Consider the following 20,495-nt stretch of genomic DNA (forward strand, 5'->3'; position numbering starts at 1 on the left):
TAGCACCCTCAAAGAATGCCCTTTTAATTAACATCACCCTGTGGCCCCGCCCGCAAAAAAAAAAAAAAAAACCGCCGGAAATTGACTTACGTAACACGCTCTCTCATTCTCTCATTAGCATTCAGGTCTCTCTCTCTCTCTCTCTCTCTCTCTCTCTCTCTCTTGTTGTTTGTGTGAACGTCCGTACACTACTTACACACGTATATATATGTGTGTATGTATTATATAATGTATGTATGTTTGTATGTATGCATGTATGTATCAATTTTAATTCCCCTTGGATGTAAGTTATTTCCAAGGTATAGTGAATTGGGTATTAAGTGATATTTTGGCTCAAAATTATCTCTCTATCTCTCTCTCTCTCTCTCTCTCTCTCTCTCTCTCTCTCTCTCTCTCTCTCTCTCTCTCTGCTCCATGGACCCAAGTTATTTACATAACTGAATCAATCAACTTCAGCCATGCATTAAACCTCGATATCTCTTTTATCACAGAGTCGTCCTACTTGAGGAGATCTTGTCTCCTAAATCTCAACAGTTTTGTACGATATTATATATGATGAGATTTTCGGACCAGGACTTTGCTGAGAGCCTTGTATCGAAGCGCTTCTTAGAGCTGTTTCTGTTTGCGTTTAGTTTTTGAGTAATCCGAAACGGATCTCTGTTGATTATTGTCTTAATGGGGAATTATATAAATAAATGTCAGTTCCAGTGTTAAAGTAAATAAACGATGCTAGTAAGTAGGTGCTGGTTGTTTCATAGTTTGAATTTAATTGTGATGTAATTTTTTTTAATGGCGAGTTGATTATTTTGAAAATCGTTGATATGAAGGAAAATATTACTGTTAGGTTAATAACATTCGCACATGGTTTTCAATGCCATTTTTTTTTTTAGCGAATTACAATGACTTCTTCAGTCAGTTTCGTAGTAAATTGATTACTTGAAGTAAAACGTAGTTCATTTGAAAAGACCTGAACGGTGCAGATGATCCAAGAAGGGAAATAGTCAGGGAGAATGAGAAAAGGTTTCCGTCTAAATCTCTGAATGTTAACAAGGGTGAGGGAGGTGTGGATGGGTGGGGATGGTGGATGGGTGGGGAGAGGGCATAAACACCCAGACTTGGCAGAAGTTAGTGAATGATGAAGTCCTGGACGGTAGGTTCTGATGCGCCGAGCGAAAAAATAAGATCAAAAGATCCGTGGTTTTCATGTATATAGTACTAATAAATGCTTTATGTAATATCCCTTCCATTTGGTGTTGGATGTAGCTATTAATAGACCTTAGAACTTGTAGATGGATGTTCGATCTGGGATGATTTAGTAAGAGAGGCCTTGAAAAGGAGAACGTAATGACTAGAATAGAGAGAAACCATAAACAAAGATGAGAATATTCCAAAATTAGATAAACAGTGAGGATATTGTGTTAGCAATTGGAGCTCGTGTAAATAGAGAAATGGTTTGACTCCGTGCAATAGCAGAAAAGAATCTTGAAAATAACTTGCCATGATAATCCTGTGATTGATATTTTGAATTCAGCCGGTGTATCATTGACTTTCTGTAAGAAAGTTGGATTAGAACGGCGGGAGGCTTATTGAGATAGAAAAATGAGAAACTGAAATATATGAGAGCTTTGACCAAATAAGCTATTTTACCCCATAACCCATTTCTTTGAAAGAGCCGAGTTTGTAAGATTGCAGGACGAATCAAAAGTTGAACAGTAAACCATGTCATATCAATAAGTTAAAAAAAAAAAAGCTCATCTTGAAAATTTAATGAATTCCGTAAAACCGTAAATTTCACAAACAGTTTCATGGCATCGGGCCCCCTTTCCGATTTGAATGCAACGAGTAAAGGTATATTCATATTCATTCACGGGTGGGTGGTTAGTGCCGTCAGTGCACCTCTTGCGGTGCACGGTAGGCATTACTAAAGGTTCTTTGCAGCGTCCCTTCGGCCCCCCTTTTCATTCCTATTACTGTACCTCCGTTCATAATCTCTTTTATCTTACTTTCCATCCTCTCCCAACAATTTATTCAAAGTGCAACTGCGAGGTTTTCCTCCTGTTACACCTGTCAGATCTTTTTACTGTCAGTTGCAGTTTCAGCGCTGAATGACCTCACAGGTCCCAGCTCTTGGCTTTTGGTCTAAATTCCATATCCTATTCTACTGTATTCACATTCTTATGAGTAAAACTTCAAAGTAAAATAAGGGAAGAGCTGAGACTGAGAACACATATGACGTCAGTTTATGGCGGAAGACTGTGGCAGGATGTCAAAGGATTGTCGTCACTTTTTCCAGACCCGGTATTCGTGTCGGCCGGAGACAAGTGGCTGCCTTATGAAAACAGCCATAAGTGGCAAGACTTCTCGGAAGTAAACCCGCAACAGGTCGATATCACTACAATTGGGAATAACACATCCAATTAAACCTCTCCTTCATTATCTTTCCCAGAAGTAGGAAAATGAAGAAGTGTGTAATAACGGAGGAAATGTTTTTCATTTTCTGCTCTGAGGGCGTTTCCGAGAAGCCCTGGCAGCAGAGTAATTCGCTGGAAAAAAATGCTTTGTGTATTTAAAACAAGATGTTTTCTGTACGTCGTATAATCAAGGCCACCGAAAATAGATTTATCTTTCGGTGGTCTTGGTATAATGCTGTATGAACCGCTGGCCATGAAACTTTGACCACGGGCCGGTGGCGGCCTATCCTATATCGTTGCCAGAAGCACGATTATGGTTAACTTTAACTTTAAGTAAAATAAAAACTACTGAGGCCAGAGGTCTGCAATTTGGTATGTTTGATGACTGGAGGGTGGATGATCAACATACCAATTTGCAGCCCTCTAGACTTGGTAGTTTTTTAAGATCTAAGGGCGGGAAGAAAAAAGTGCGGACGGACAAATAAACTCGGCACAGAAGTTTTCTTTTTAGAAATCTAAAAAGGAAGATAATATGAAAAAGTTAATTCTTCAAAGGTTGTGATGTAGAAAGTGTAAAGACAAATATAGATCAGTTCGGTGCGTAGCGGAACAACAAGCCCATTATCGACTATTTGCTACGGGTGCGGAAACAGTTATGATTATTCTTCATTAACGATCATAAAATAAAAACTGGATGAGATCATTGCGTAAAGAAAAATTTATGTGGAATGAAGTACTTGTCCTAGTTCGAAATTTTCATGTAGTCGTCACTGTCGATATAAAAAAGCATTTACTTGTGTGTACTTACGTGTATATGTGAATGTATGTAATATATATACAAATATATATATATATAAATATACATATGTATGTACATATAACAAGTGAATGAAAGAGCGTTATATTTTTGGGAGTATCTCCACACCTTTACGAACAGGGTTGAGATACCACCCGAAATGGTCTCCCGTTTAACACTGATTTGACGTAGGAAGGAATGTAGCAGGGTGTGTCCAAATGATTTAGAAGGGAATTCAGGTGCCTATGAAATCCAAGGCTGGAATGCGCGTAGAGATTTTTGTGCAAAATGCGCTTATTGAAAATGAGCTGCAGGTGTTGAATGCAGACAAAATAAAAACAAGTAAAAAATACGCCGAAGTTTCTTCGGCGCAATCGAGTTTTCTGTTCGGTGGTGACCTCAGCCACGGGCCATGAAACTCAGCCACGGTCCGGTGGTGGCCTATTTTGTTGGTACTTGTAGCGCTGCCAGATGTACGATTATGGCTCACTTTAACTTTGAATAAAATAAAAAAAACTACTGAGGCTAGAGGGCTGCAATTTGGTATGTTTGATGATTGGAGGGTGGATGATCAACATACCAATATGCAGCCCTCTGGCCTCAGTAGTTTTTAAGATCAGAGGGCGGATGGACAGAAAAAGCCGGCACAATAGTTTTCATTTACAGAAAACTAAAAGATTTATGCAGTCGAGATGGATTGCTTGCGTAGTAATTGTTGCATAAGTTTTGTAACGATGAGAAATGTGGAAATGTGCAGAAAAGTAGTAAAAATTGTTTTTGATGGTTTAGTCGTGTGGAAAGAATGGAGGATGATGAGTTGGTAAAAAGTTTGTATAATTCTAAGAGTAGAGGAAGATGATGGAGTGAAAGAGGTCTTGGAAAGGAGAAGCTTTGACAGTCACGAAGCAAGAATGTGCGTGCTTTAAATAAGTGCCTGTGGGTGAGTGGAACGTGTTGTTGATGAGGCTTCTGTGTACACAAATGAAACAGCTAATGTTGTGAAATTTTTCAGCACGGGTTTCATCCACAATTCATCAGTTGAATTATGAATGTGTCATTGGCCATTGTCTAGTTTTTCTCATGCCGTCTCCCATTGGGAAAAGCTTAGCGTTAAAAAAAAAGTATTTTAATGAAGGAAAAAATGATATGATGAAAGAGTAAATAGAAAGCTCTAATTGCAGGTGGGGTAGAAAAAGAGGATGTCTGCTGTGACCATTTCTTGGTCGACATGAAAGAGCGAATGAGAGAAAAAGAAAATTGCATGTAAAAGATAATATGTATTCACGATGGATAAAGAACATTTTAACGGCTGATGCGAAAAGTCTCTTGTTGACATAAAGCTCGTCTATCGTCGAACCGATGAATTTATGATTTTGACCTTCAAAGAAGCCTTAATGAAAGCTAATTTTACGCACAGTTACAGTGAAATGCCCTGCCCTGAAAACGTGCTCGTCAGACGTAATCCCCCATTAAAGTGATCCCTTGTTACGTAACGGTTCAGAAGTCAGCTATTTGGCAGCCGTCAGGTAAAAGGAAACACCATTACTTAAGGGACTCAGTGGCAGAGACTGTGTTTGCAGTGAATGTAGCTCTGTGCCTTCGCTCTGAATCAGTCAACTCTTAGATTCATCTCCTTACCATTCTGCTTGATGCACAAATATAAACGGAGAGTAAAGAAAATTTCTAGTGTTTGTAAATATATATATATATATATATATATATATATATATATATATATATATATATATATATATATATATATATATATATATATATATATATATATATATATATATATATATATATATATATATATATATATATATATATATAAATATATTTATAATATATTTATTATATATATATATATATATATATATTTATATATATTTATTTATGTATATATGTAAATATATGTGCGTGTGTGTGTATGTGTTTGTTAATATATACAGAGTTCATCTCAACAGCTTCAGTCTTTTTTCTTTTACTCCTGTCAGTATCCACTTTTATCTCCCATAAAGGATTGTTGGCTCAACAGCCCCTTCAAACTTTCCAACCTTGACTTCCATAAACACTCCAATTTTGTTCCCTGTCAACAGCACACAATTTCCTGGCCTCCTTGCTTCAATCTGTGCTCCTCCTCTCTTTAACTTTCGTTTGGACAGCTTTCATTATTTTTACTCTTCAATACCTGTATGTATCAACAGCATCCATTCTTCCTCCTTCTATATTAACAGTCATCGTTACATTTTCTTTGTTTGAATTTATTCTCATGACTTTACTCTTTAGGAAACTTAGTTCATCTGTCTCCTCTTGCAAGCAACACCTAATTCTTTCACAGTTTTCTACAGTTTATCGTCACTATCCACACTCATTACCGAATCACTACTTCTAATAAGCTTTTCTTGACTTCTCGCTTGACTCCTTGTATAAGGATAACGAAGTGTCATGAAGACTTAGCATTGCACTGTCTCAGGTATGGTAACACATTTTTTGCTTCCCCTATAAAAAACCTTGTAAACGCTCTCAGCATATTTATCATCTGTGCTATCCATCCTCAAGACCGTCTTTCTTATATCTCAGTTAACTCTGTCACAAGTTACTTGCATGCTCATGTATTCCACATAAAACTTTTTCTGAGTACATAGAAGCTTTTCTCCGAACTTCCTTGACTAACTTTTGATCCACACACCCTCCTCCTTGTCTAAACCTAAGCTGCTCTTATCAGTCCTTCTAGCATTTGTCTTACTATCTCAGTCAATATTCTACCACACACCTTCTTCAGTGTACTAAGCAATGTTATGCCCCTATAATTCTTCCAGTCCCCTCTTTACCCTGTACCACTGTACAATGGAACTGTTGTTCCTATCACACATTCCTATGGGATCATTCCCTCTTCCAGACATTAAACCTTATACACGCAGGTCAGGTACTCAGCCAAACTACCACCATCTCCATTGTAACGCCATCAACTCCTGGGGTCTCCATTTGCATCATCTTAATTGCTCTCTTTGAAACCTCAACATCAAGTTTCATAGGCATTCTCAAACTTGTTGTATACTAACTCCTCTCTCTTTTGCTTCATTCAGTGCTGCCTCTCCTCTGAGCTTCACTTTCGAAAAGCCTACAGAATACTCCTTTCCGTTGTCCCAGAACGGCATTCCCTTCAGATAGCATCTCTCCAGTTGCACCTTTCATTTCCAAATCCATTTGCTAATTGACCCTCATCTCTGCCTATGCTTCTCTAAAGAATGACTTATTTTTAAACAATCGCGCTTGTGATCATTCCTCTGATTTAAGTCTGCCACTTCCTTTGTTACTTTTTAATCCTTACATCTGTATGTATATATATATATATATATATATATATATATATATATATATATATATTATTTATATATATATATATATTTATATATATATATATATATATATATATATATATATATTTATATATATATATATATATATTTATATATTATATATATATATATATAATATATTTATATATTATATATAATTATATATATATATATAACACATATACATATATATATATATATATATATATATATATATATATGAACACGTGTGTGTGTGTTTTTAGGTGTATGAATCGGCTGATTGTAGAAGTTTCACAAAACAGGGGTTCGTCTTCGATTCACTATATTTAGTGTGAATGTGGCAGTGGTCTTTGTTTTGTTCTTTCTTTGCATCCACCCTTGTTAGGGAAACTGATATATATTATATATATATATATATATATATATATATATATATATATATATATATATATATATATATATATAGAGAGAGAGAGAGAGAGAGAGAGAGAGAGAGAGAGAGAGAGAGAGAGAGAGAGAGAGGATCATACCTCACGAATCTCACTTGTTTGAAATCCATTAGTGCATCCTAATGGCAACTTTTTTATTTTTTTTATAGGCGGTCGTTCGTGTTGACTTTTTCCCATTTTAGTTTTCATGGCTGAGGAAAACAAGATAGTAAAAAAAAAAAAACTTGGTTTTAAAGGTAATTAAGAATAATCCTTAAAATGTAAATCTTAAGGCTTCCTGTCGTCCGTATCAATTTTTCCTTACAATCTCTTAACCTCTTGAAATCTTGACTCCTGAATATGCTAAGGCGGGCTAAAATCATCGTGCTTTTAGCTTTTAGGTTATCTTTGTCATTTCACGGTAATATGAGAGAGAGAGAGAGAGAGAGAGAGAGAGAGAGAGAGAGAGAGAGAGAGAGAGAGAGAGATAGAGAAAGACAGAGAAAGATGATTTTATTCCGTCCTATTTCAGTCTGACTACATTTCCGAAATCTGTCAGCGTCGAAGGGATTATGGAAAGGAGATTTTCTCCTGTATCAGAGATTCCCTTTTGCCTACTAAGTTACTATTAGTGAGTGTGCAAGTTCTCCTGAAGTTATTTTTAGTTTCTTTAACTTTTATTGTATTCGAAAAATACAATAAAACAAGTAAAAAATGCGCCGAAGTTTCTTCGGTGTAATCGAGTTTTCTGTACATCGTATAATCAAGGGCACCGAAATAGATCTATCTTTCGGTGGTCTTGGTATAATGCTCTATGAGCCGCGGCCCTTGAAACTTCTAAGGCTGGTGGTGGCCTATCCTATATCGTTGCCAGAAGCACGATTATGGCTACCTTTAACCTTAAATAAAATAAAAACTACTGGGGCTAGAGGGCTGCAATTTTGGTAAGTTTGATGATTGGAGGGTGGATGATCAACATACCAATTTGCAGCCCTCTAGCCTAAGTAATTTTTAAGATCTGAGGGCAGACGGACAGACAAAGCCGGCGCAATTGTTTTCTTTTACAGAAAATTAAAAAAATACAAAAGAGAGACAAGCACTAATTATGGCAGGAAATGATAAAAAACATAATCATTTTAGGAATTTATTTTTCCACTTTCTTTGCTGTGCTTTATAATCCTATCTCCCCCTTTGGCCTTTCTTAATATCTAACGGAAATGTTTTCAGACATTTATTTCACAAACCATTCTCGGAGCGCTCAGTGTCCTCAAGGATCAAACCAGGAAACTGCTCATACTAACCTTCAACTGCGTATATGAACTTGTTTGTAAACCCGTATTAAGCAAATTAGAAAAAAAATTATATATAAACGCATGTATACTATTATATGATTTTATGGGTAGATTCATATTTATTTTCGCCCCTATGATCCGTATTCAAGACCCATAACGGAAACGAAAGTAACGATGTATGTTGTATCTGAAATACCGTATAATCACAAAGAAGAGTGAAAAATTTTTAGTGCCAGCCTCCCTCCGAATTTAGGCAATAATGGCGCAGCTAAAAATGGCACAGGCATTTATGACACGGTAAAAATGGCACAAGTGAAAAATAGGAAAAAATGGTAGAAGGGAAAAAATATATTGACTCATCTACATTGTTCGCCGTGTTTAGTACTAGCCCCTCGGCGATCAAATGTCCCTGAGTGCATCTGATCCCCAAGGGGCTGGTACTAAACACAGCGAAGCAGTGATTCATCTACAATAATTCGCCGTGTTTAGTACCGTACTAGCCCCTCAGGGATCAGATGCACTTAGGGACATTTGATCCCCGAGGGCTAGTACTAAACACGGCGAAACATTGTAGATGAATCAATATTTTTTTTCCCTTGTGCCATTTTTTCCTATTTTTTTTCACTTGTGCCATTTTTATCTGTGTTATTTTTACCTGTGCCATTTTTACCGTGACATTTTTGCCTGCGCCATTATTACTGTTCACCGTCTCCCTCCTCATAGTTATCATGCTAGTATCTCTGGGTCTCCCAACTCTTCTGGTACCACAGGATCCCACCTGACACTGTCGTGTACTATTCTCCAAGGGGTTGAACAAAGGACGTGTCCAGACCATATCCGCCTTTTCATTATTATATCTACATATAGAACTTTTGTTATTTCTCGTGTATGGTATCATTTCTAACTATATCCTGTCATCTGACTCGTAGAAGCTGTTGTGTCAATAGATTTTTTAGTGACCGCATTCATAATCTACACTCAACAGACTCTTCATTTCTTATATTGCATTATGTCTCTAAACATATGCATTTTTATCTTAGTGATCTCACTATGACTATCTTCTAAGCACACTGCAATTTCAACTTCTTAAAAAATTTATCAGTAAATATACAGCAACAACCTTGCCCTCGGGTTCGCACCCAGAGAAACAAGTAGTGCAAATAGGTGGTAGAAGGTGAACACCATGAGAATGTTAAAACTATCAAAAGTTATGTGTATGCCAAAACACAAGGCCAAGAGAAAGAGAAAGTCTGCTCACTTCCTCCCAATCGCCCATGTAGGCGGAGCTTTGTCTACCTCCGTAAGTGAATTACCGAAATGAGTAGGTACCTCTAAGATACGTCATCGCCTAAGTAGTTACCCCAGTGAATTGTAGAAAGATCCGAAGGAATAAATAAAGTACTCTTCCTTCTCTCTTTCTGTCATGCCCTCACTCTGTCTCCTTGGGCAACAAGTATGTAAATTCTGAAACAAATTGAAACAAATAAATTAGTTAGAATATAAAAGACATAAAGTTGACGAATATACAAAAGACAAAGTTAAAGAAAACGTGAAAAGTAAGCATAAATAAAAAGAAATGACAATATTTTGGAATAGGTTTATACGAAATACTTTATGAACAACAAGGAGACTTCTGCATCAGCATAATAGACAAAAATAAAGATAAGTGCTATAAAAATATAGTGATATGGTAATTCAGTTCTTAAATGAAAAATAAAAAACTTGAATAACTACACAAAAAAAAACTTGAGTAACTACACAGATGATATGCATAAATGGAGAAAGTTATCAACGAATGTGTAAATAGATCAACAATAATGAGAAACGAAAAAAGAATGCAAGAATGGCTCGGGTTTAAAGAAAATGATAGCTCCCGGCTGGGCCTTTTCGGTTATCGCCTCCGATGATTCGGCATGAGACAGCCCATCTGGTAAAGGGGAAAATGAGATCCCCTCCTTTTTTTTTTTAAAGAGAGAGAGAGAGAGAGAGAGAGAGAGAGAGTTTCTCAACGGTTTTTTCTTTCAATCATAATATGAACCATATCACTTTTTATCACAAAATGCTATATGCATTCTGTAAAGGTCTGAAAAATTCATTCGTTTTTCTGGGAAAATGGAAAATGAGAGGTGATCTCTCTCTGCTTTTTGACTCACAGAGAGAGAGAGAGAGAGAGAGAGAGAGAGAGAGAGACAGCTTTGCCATGCTCAGCTTTTTTCAAACATCATATAATGCACATTCACTTTGATCATCAAATGCAAGATTTACTCCCAGAACCTTGTAAGGAATTCTGGGAAATTCAGACGTAGAGTATAAAATTGAATTTTCTTTCGTATGGAGATAAAAACTATGAATGATAAAAGTAAAATACAATATCAAAGAAACATATTTCCAAGTTTTTTTCAGCAGGTTTAATGGTGGATGGGAGCTTAAAAACTTGCATAGAACACAGAAATCCAAAATCAATAATACCAATTTAGTGCAAAATTTTGGGGAACAAAGAAAACGGTATAAATATGAGGTAAGGGTAAAATTGAACTCAGAGGAAACAATATTTCACATATTTTATCAGCTCAACGAATTAAAGCCTCAACAGGACTGCTTTCTGGATGGTCCGCTGAATTTATCTTTTATTTTAGCATTGTTGTGGCTATGTTACTTTGAACAAAAAAGTAATCATAAATTTTCCAGTGGTGATATTCAGTCATAAGCTTTATCGATAAGATTTTTATTTTCATTATGCATATCAGGTGTGTACTTACTCAGTGCTGGAAATGAACGCTAAATTAGTATTATTATTTAATTATATATATGTGTGTGTGTGAAATTGCCATTGTAGAAAGCTACTGTTAGGGGGTTCATTCAAGATTCAACCCTTAAAAGTATGAATGTGGCAATAATTTTGTTGTTTTTCTCTTTTACATACATACATATATATATATATATATATATATATATATATATATATATATATAATTATATATATATATACATATGTATATATTATATGTATGTATATAGTAATATATTTGTATATATTATATATATGTATATATAATATATTTATATATATATATATATATATATATATATATATATATATATACATTTAGGTCGACTGATGGGCGGCAGGTAGGAAGTGAACCTTGTACCTTGCGAATGCGAACCCTGTGCTCTTCCATTGCACTACCTAATCTTTAAATTCATTCTGATATATTACTGTGCATGAGACGACATTCTTGGAGGAGGTGAATCAAATCCCAGTATAATATTAACGCAGCACTGAAGATAATAAGGATTCCTTTTTCAGTATTCATAAATATTCATCGAAATCGACGAATCTATCGTGCACTCATATCGATGAAGTTTTTTTTTTATCAGAACTTAGGAAGATGAAAGCAGGACCGAATCTCTAGCTCTGTCCCGCCTCCCATGAATGAGAGAAAAAGAAAGGATAAAAAAAAAAACTCTATCAGACTCCGGTAATCACACACTTCAATGAACCAGCTGAAGTCGTTCATCAAGTGTCAAGTCATTACGAGTGATTAAAAGCACCAGAGCTTCACTGAGGCCAGCTCTAGTTCGAACTTTCATGGGTTCTTTATTTATTTTTTTTTTTTACTTTCCTTTTGTCTGTGTGTGTATGTGTTACGTGTTTTTTTACTTGCCTTTTTTTATGTGCATATGTCTGTGTATGTGTATGTTGGTGTGCTTGTATGTTTTTTTTTTCAAACTTTCCATTTTTCTGCATGTTTATGTGGCTGTGTATGTATGTGTGTGTGCCTGTGTTTTTTTAACTTTCCCATTTTTCTGCATGTTTTTGTGTCTGTGGATGTATGTGTGTGTGCTTGTGTTTTTTATAACTTTTCCATTTGTCTGTATGTGTGCATGTCTGTTTATGTATGTGTGCGTTCGTGTGTTTTTTTACTTTCCATTTGCAAGTGTCTGTGTGTGTTTGTTTCTATGAGAGTGTATGTGTTTGTGCATATATTTGTTTCTTTCACTTTCCATTTGTCAGTGTATGTGTGTGTGCGTATGTGTATTTTTTTACTTTCTATTTGTCAGTGTTTGTGTGTGTTTGTGTGCGTGGGCGTGTGTGTGTATGGGAGTGTGTCATGTCTGTTCGAGCAGGAGTCAATCTGCGACGTCTGAAAGAAAGAATTGAAAATATTCTCATCCCTGGCAGCCTCCGCCCGCCTGGGCGCTCTCATCTCCCACTCATTGAAATTCTCATCTTCCTCATAAATCCTGTTTACAGACCATTCCAGCTCCACCCTCTCCCAGCGTCTTCCTCCCTCCTCGGGAAATTTCCGGAGACTTCCTCCCTCAGAGTCACCACCATAACCGCCAACACTAGCAGCAGCCAATCACCAACACTTATCGCCAACGCATCTATATGGTTCTCAAGTCCTCTTTACTTAAAACTGTTTTTGGAAGAAACCACTTGAAATATAGAGGTAATTTCGCCGTGAAGGGGAGCTGAGGTACATTTTGAGAGGTTTTGCAACTCCCTCAGAGATATATGACGGGCGATCATGATGTTACGTCATTTCCTGTTTGCTAGGAATAAAACTCTTATCCACTATTTTCGTCAAAATGACCGGTATTATTTCGGGCAGTAAAGGTATGGTGACACGAAAAACACATCTTATTTTTGTTTGTAACAGTAGAGGCAGGTGTAGGCAGCACATTAAATTCACATTATGCAATTATGAATTTGTGTACGCATTCAACAGGCAGCATTTTCCCGTCTTTATGATAGCGAGCAAACTATATATATATATATATATATATATATATATATATATATATATATATATATATATATATATATATATATATATTTAGGTATAAATGTTGTATGTCATTAATGTTACACATGACCTAATTATACCTTCAAACATTAAGCCACAAAATGTAAATTTATTTAATAAATAGAATTTATATATATATATATATATATATATATATTTATATATATATATATATATATATATATATATATATATATATATATATATATATATATATATATATATATATATATATATATATATATATAAATGTTATATATATATTTAGTATAAATGTTGTGTGTCATTAATGTTACACATGACCTAATTATACTTTCAAACATTAAGCCACAAACAGCCATTCAATATAGAATTCACTTATATACGAAAGGTGCCTTACCCTGACCAGGATTCTAACCATCCCCTTTTTGGGTTTGAACTTCGATTAGGGTGACCTAATCTGCTTGGCCACATACAGTAATTCAATATCGTCCTAGCCCCAGCCAGAAGAAGCATAGGTTCAAATGCAGTCAGGGTAGTAATGCATATATGATTTCCTTCAGGTGTAACGGGAATTCAGTATAGACTGCGTTGGAAATACCGTCACCACGGAGTAAGGAAACAGATACCATAGTTTCCAAGACTGTTAACAGTGAATGAACTTAACTTTTCTATTCATCAAATAACAAGTAAAGAGCGCGCCGAAGTTTCCTCGGCGCAATCGAGTTTTCTGTACGGCCGCTACAGCGTGTAGTCAAGGCCACCGAAAATAGATCTATCTTTCGGCGGTCTTGGTACAGTGCTGTATGAGCCGCGGCCCATGAAACCTTAACAACGGCCGGTGGTGGCCTTTCCTATATCGTTGCCAGATGCACGATTATGGCTAAATTTAACCTTAAATAAAATAAAAATTACTAAGGATAGAGGGCTGCAATGTGGTATGTTGGATGATTGGAGGGCGAATGATCAGCATACTAATTTGCAGCCCTCTAGCCTCTGTAGTTTTTAAGATCTGAAGGCGGACAGAAAAAGTGCAAACAGAAAAAAGTGCGGACGGACAGACAAAGCCGGCACAATAGTTTTCTTTTACAGAAAACTAAAAACTAAAAAAACTTATGGTGCTGCACCCATCGGAACCGAATGAAAATTTCACAGCAAGAAATGAACAGCCAAACGCCACAGCGAAAGAGAACTGCTCTCGCGACAGAAGACATCATCTCTTATTTATTATCATTAGGAGAAATAGTTGCAACGTAAGCTGAACTGAATATAGAATTTAGGCCAAAGGTCAAGCACTGAGACCTATGAGGTCATTCAGCACTGGAATGGAAATTGAGAGTAAAAGGTTTGAAAGGTGTAACTGGAAGAAAACCTCGCAGTTGCGCAATGAATGAATTGTTAGGAGAGAGTGGAGAGTAAGATGGAAGAAAGAGAATATGAAAGGAGGTACAGTAAAAGGAACGGAAAGGGGTTGCAGCTAGGGGCCGAAGGCATGCTGCAAAGAACCTTTAGAGATGCCTACAGTGCGTAAGTGATACGTTCTTTGTTAAAGTGTAGGCTATTATCGCTATCACCGTGGGAGTCGTTACTTCTTTGTTAACAAGAGAAATTCGAGGAACATAATATGTATGTATATATATATATATATATATATATATATATATATATATATATATATATATATATATATATATATAATTAGCAGAAAAAGAATTTGTGTCACATACAGCTTCTGTGATGCGAAACTTCGATGATTTATCTGATTTCATTTAATGAAAACGATTCATTAATTAACGCTAATGAAGAAAAGAAAAATATAAGACCGTCGTAAATAGTTACTTTTTTTTTATTACCCGAGAGCTAAAACATTTTATGTGGTGACATTTTTTCAAAATGCAGAGTTTATAAGAATTTCAGTTACCATTTAAACAGTATAATTTAAAGAAATTCACTATGCAAATTCCAAAGTGCTATGAATAATTAATTGATATAAAAGCAGTTTTCGTGGTTTGTGAGTATTTTGATGTCTGGTAACGTAAATGAAAAAAATTAAGAAGTATATAACTAAATCATAGTATATCATGATAGTATGATAGGTATATGAAATAACAATATGAATTTATAAAATCTTACTTCTATTAGGCCGCTAATCTGAAGAGAAACTCTCTCTCTCTCTCTCTCTCTCTCTCTCTCTCTCTCTCTCTCTCTCTCTCTCTCTCTCTCTCTCTCTCTCTCTCAGAATATACAAGTGATTCCATTATTATTAGTGAAATTTCCAACAATGCTGGAACGGGCAATTACTTAAAACTGCTTCGGAAATGAAGCAACTGACTCACGTTATCACATAATGGCCCTCCTTTCAAAAACATAGTTTAACTGCAGATGACAATCAGCTGACCTCGTTCTTTAAAACAACAAAGAAAGAAAAGTAAATCCGAACGGTTTATCCTTATTTTGTAATGCCCTGGGAGAGAAGCACATCACGTTGAAGGAATATGCCATCACTGAACTGTACTTATTGAAATGTAACTTGTTCCTGGAGCAGTTCTGGAAAGAAGGGAATCGGAGCGAGTTCTCCTCAGAATGTTATTTTGTGTGTCTCTTCAGAATGTAATTCTCTCTCCCTCCTCGGAATGTAATTCTCTGTCCCTCTTCGGAATGTAATTCTCGGTCTCTCCTCAGAATGTAATTCTGTCTCTCCTCAGAATGTAATTCTCTGTCTCTCAGGATGTAGTTCTGGAAGTGTCTCTCCTCAGAATGTAGTTCTGTGTCTTTCCTCAGAATGTAATTCCGTGTCTCTCAATGTAATTCTGTGTCTTTCCTCAGAATTTAATTCTGTGTCCCTCCTCAGAATGTAATCCTGTGTCTCTCCTCAGAATGTAATTCTGTCTCTCCTCAGAATGTAATTCCGTGTCCCCCCTCGGAATGTAATTCTGTGTCTCTCCTCGGAATGTAATTCTGTGTCTCTCCTCGGAGTGTAATTCTCGGTCTCTCCTCAGAAGGTAACTCTGTGTCTCTCCTCAGAATGTAACTCTGTGTCCTTCTTCAGAATGCAATTCTCAGCCTCTCCTCAGAATGTAATTCTCGTCTCTCCTCAGAATTAATTCCGTGTCTCTCCTCAGAAGGTAATTCTCCGTCTCTCCTCAGAATGAAATTCTGGGTCTCGGTCTCTTCACAGAATGTAATTCTGTCTCTCCTCAGAATGTAATTCTCTGTCTCTCCTCAGAATGTCCAAAACTTTTTGACAGATCGCAGTTTTCAGGTGAGAATTGATGTTTTGTTCAGAACATTTCCACTTCAAAATGGTGTTCCACAGGCAAGCGTTCTTAGTGGCATACTGTTCTCTTTAGCAACAAATGATATCAGTAATAATCTACCTATTGGAATAAAAAGTAACCTGTATATGGATGATTTTGCCATATATTATTCAATATCTCGCATAAAACATGTAGAGCGAATCATTAATAAAATTATATTAAAAATAGATGAATGGGCCTCATCTGTAGGAAATCAAAATGTAAAAGAGCATTAAATCGAATTAAAAAAACAATCGAATACTAACTGGGGAGCCAGTAGACATACCCTTACTGTACTGTATAAAGCAACAGTGCTGTCTATCATTGACTATGGAGATGAAATATATGGCTCAGCATCAGACGCAATGCTGAAAAAGTTGGAACCAATTCACAACGAAGGCCTTAGAATATGTTCAGGAACCTTTAGATCATCATCAACCTCATCTTTACAAGTTGAATGTGGTGAACTACCACTGTCTCTCCATAGAGAGTTTGTAACAGTGAAGAGTGCCCTGAGAATCCAGACAAATGATTCTCCAACAAAAAAATTATTTGAATTAAGAGATGTATTTATAAACAGTCACTCACCACCTTTCCCTGTTAGAGCTAGAAGACTGTTTGAGTCGTTGAATATAAAGATGCAGTTGCCTTCAGTAGTAAAATTACCTCCTCCCTGGACTATGAATAAAATAAGAATTTGCATACACTTAAAATATTTATAAAAAAGTTACTCATATACCCCAGAACGCCATAGGCAACATACAATAGAACATATAACCCGGAAGGGCCGCATTACGCGATATACACAGATGGATCTAAATCACAGTATGGAGTGGGATATGCTGCAGTATCCCAAAACAAAACATATCAGTTCTCTCTACCTGATAATGCCTCAGTGTTTACAGCTGAGTTATGTGCAATAGCATCACCCATAAAAATAGTTAAAGAAACCTCGTGTAATAATTTTGTGATTTTTAGCTGCTTTAGGAGCGCCATAGTCGCCATTCAGAATTATAAACCAAACAGAAATATTGTACAACAAAGTTATTACTCCATAAGTTGTATAATAATGGGAAAAATATAGAAATATGTTGGATCCCTGCCCATATAGGGATTGAGGGAAATGAAGAGTCTGATAAAGCAGCTAAAGAAGCAGTCCATATGACAGAATCAAAGTGAGTGTCCCTCTTAATGATTATATAACACACACAAAAATAGGCCTTATAAACAAATGGCAAATTGAATGGAATGAAGAACCTGAAAATAATAAGCTGAAGCAAATAAAACATTGAGTTAAAAAATGGAGTTCATCGTACCAAAGAGAGAGACATGCGCAAGTAATTCTAACACGTCTCCGAATAGGTCATACTCGTCTGACACATGGACACTTTATGAGCAGCCTACATGAACCAGCTCCCGAATGCTCAGAATGCAAAATGATGGTTGCAGGTAAAACATGTATTATGCGAATGTCCAAAGTATAACCGACATCGGTTATCAGCTTTTGGAAATGGATCAGGTGGCGAAATTTTATCAGAGTCTGCAACATTTTCAATTGCCCCAGTTTTAATATTCATGAGGAAATGTAAATTAACTGATGAAGTATAAAAAGTGTTTTATGAAAATACAAAAGCCCACTGGGCAACTAATAAAAAAAATCCGAATTTTAAAAATGTCAAGTTGCTCTGATTTTCATCATTATTCAGTTTTATTTATTTATTTTTTTTCATGCAGATGGAAATTTGAGTATAATATGTATTTAATGTATGCGTGTGTTCTATTGTGGAAGCATATGCCTTTTTGTATATTTATTTTTAAAATTTTATTATTCATACATCATTTAGTCCCAGTGCTTAGCCTATGGCTTAGTCCTGGTACTTCATTTCATTTTAATCCGTCGGGCCAGCCTTATGAGAGCTGTTAATCAGCTCAGTGGTCTGGTTAAACTATTTTGATAATATGTACATTATTAATAATAATAATCCCCAGAATGTAATTCAGTGTCTTGCCTCAGAATGCAATTCTCAGCCTCTCAGAATTTAATTCTGTCTCTCCACAGAATGTAATTCTGTGTTTCTCCTCAGAATGTAATTCTGTGTCTCTCCTCAGAATGTAATTCTCTGCCTCTCCTCAGAATGTAATTCTCTGCCTCTCCTCAGAATGTAATTCTGTGATTCTCCTCAACATGTAATCTGTGTCTCTCCTCAGAATATAATTCTGTCTCTCCTCAGAATGTAATTCTGTCTCTCTCAGAATGTAATTCTTTGTTTCTCCTCAGAATGTAATTCTGTGTCTCTCCTCAGAATGTAATTCTGTCTACGAGACTCGGCGTCTTTTTCCTCTTGACTCATCGAGAATCCGTAGCACTGGTCTTCCAGTTGGTTGCTTTCCTTCCACAAGCTTTCCAGAGGGCATGAATGCCAGCTGGCTGGAAACTGCGGTTTGGTTTAGGACCTGTCCGCTATTCCCATAGGATACATGGCAAGGACTTCCAAAGGAAAAAAAGGGAGGAAGGGGTTGGGGAGGGGGGTGAGGGAAACTTTTTCCTTTACCTCTGCTTCGCCTCATTCCTTCGAGAAAGGAAAACATCTTTTTTGAAAGTCCTTTTTTTTTTTTCCTTCGTATCGTGATTTATCTCTTGTTTCTTTCTTTGTAGGAATGTCTTTCTTGGATTTTTTCTTCTTTCTATGTATTATCCTGTGTTTAGGAATATTTAAATTCCTAAACTTTGGTTTAATGATCAAGCTTAGGAATTTTTTCATTAATCTACAATTTCTTGTCATATAAAGTTGTGGCATTTTTCCTGTGATGCTCAGCTACAATCGTTCCTTTAAAAGAATCTGTCTCTTTCAGTTGTAAGTTGAACAGTTACCTTCATTGATAATTTTTTCGTTTTCATTTAGATTTCTAGTATTATCTTTTTAGATGTAGTTTTTTCCCTTTTTTATTTCCATTTATTCCTACTTAAGGCCGCCACTAATGTTCAGCTTTACCTGCACAGTTTTTTTTTTTTCTCAGTTCTCTGTTGCAGCCATAGCGTCAACAGACGATTCTCTAGCAATTATTGGCTTGCTTATAGCAACATAAAATAAGAAACGCCTCAAAAAAGGACGTTCAGTGAAGGAGTGGCTGTTATTCATTGTTTACAAGTGATGTTAACAATGAGTAAACTTACATAGTTTCCTGATGTTCTAGTTTGTTCTATTACTACGTTCAATTTTATTTTGTTCTCATTTTAAAACTGAATTACGTACTTGATGCGTAATCACCAAGAGACGTCAATAGGCCTATCCTTGTTTTACATTACTTCGTTATATTGAATATTTATTCTCGTTTAAAAGCTGACTTACATGCATAACATATAACCATGAATAAACTTTAATGGGCTTGCAAAGACTGTCAGCAGCAGAATTACTCTCCTTTAGTTTTTCGACAGATTTAAAATATGCAATTAGTTTAGTCTGTTTTGACAGTCTTTGGATTTTACGTGCCCAAGGCAAGGCTCGTTCTTAGAGATTTCAATGAAATCCAGGAATGATGCTGCCACTTCCAGCCTTCATTATACGCAATTATATCTCCTGTGGAAAATTTGCAAGATTATAAATATGTATCAGTCTGGCATCCGTATCAGTGATTAAGAGCAAATAAATCCGATAATTATTAGTTTAGGTATAAACACTTTTATATTCAAGAAAGCTCAGCACTTTTTGTTTCTAACTGGAACATACTGTCGACCCAAGGATGGGAAGCGAACAGAGCCAAAAAACTGGCCTTCTCTCATTAACGTTCAAGTGCGCCTGCGCAGTTCGTTTCGACGTGGGCATATCGATTGGGATGAACTGTTTGCTCAGGTTGCCTGCGCAGGCAGGAAAAGCTCTGCAGGTTGTGCACATTTAGCGTTCGGGTGTGCCTGCGCAGGTCAAGTGTGCAGCACACCTGCGCAGGTATACCTGAAGGTTGGTGGCGCCCTTCACAGTTTGCTTTTAAATGCCTCTGCCATTTCCTTCTCTGTTTTATATATTTATCTGGTCTTAAGAATTCTCTCACTCTCCTAACAGAAAGCTCTTTTCAGAATTACCGTCATAGATAATTTTTTTTTTTGTCCTCTTTTAAATTTCCACAGGGCCTCCATTTGTAT

This window comes from Macrobrachium rosenbergii, chromosome 11, assembly GCF_040412425.1.
Source record: "Macrobrachium rosenbergii isolate ZJJX-2024 chromosome 11, ASM4041242v1, whole genome shotgun sequence".
Taxonomy (NCBI): Eukaryota; Metazoa; Arthropoda; class Malacostraca; order Decapoda; family Palaemonidae; genus Macrobrachium; species Macrobrachium rosenbergii.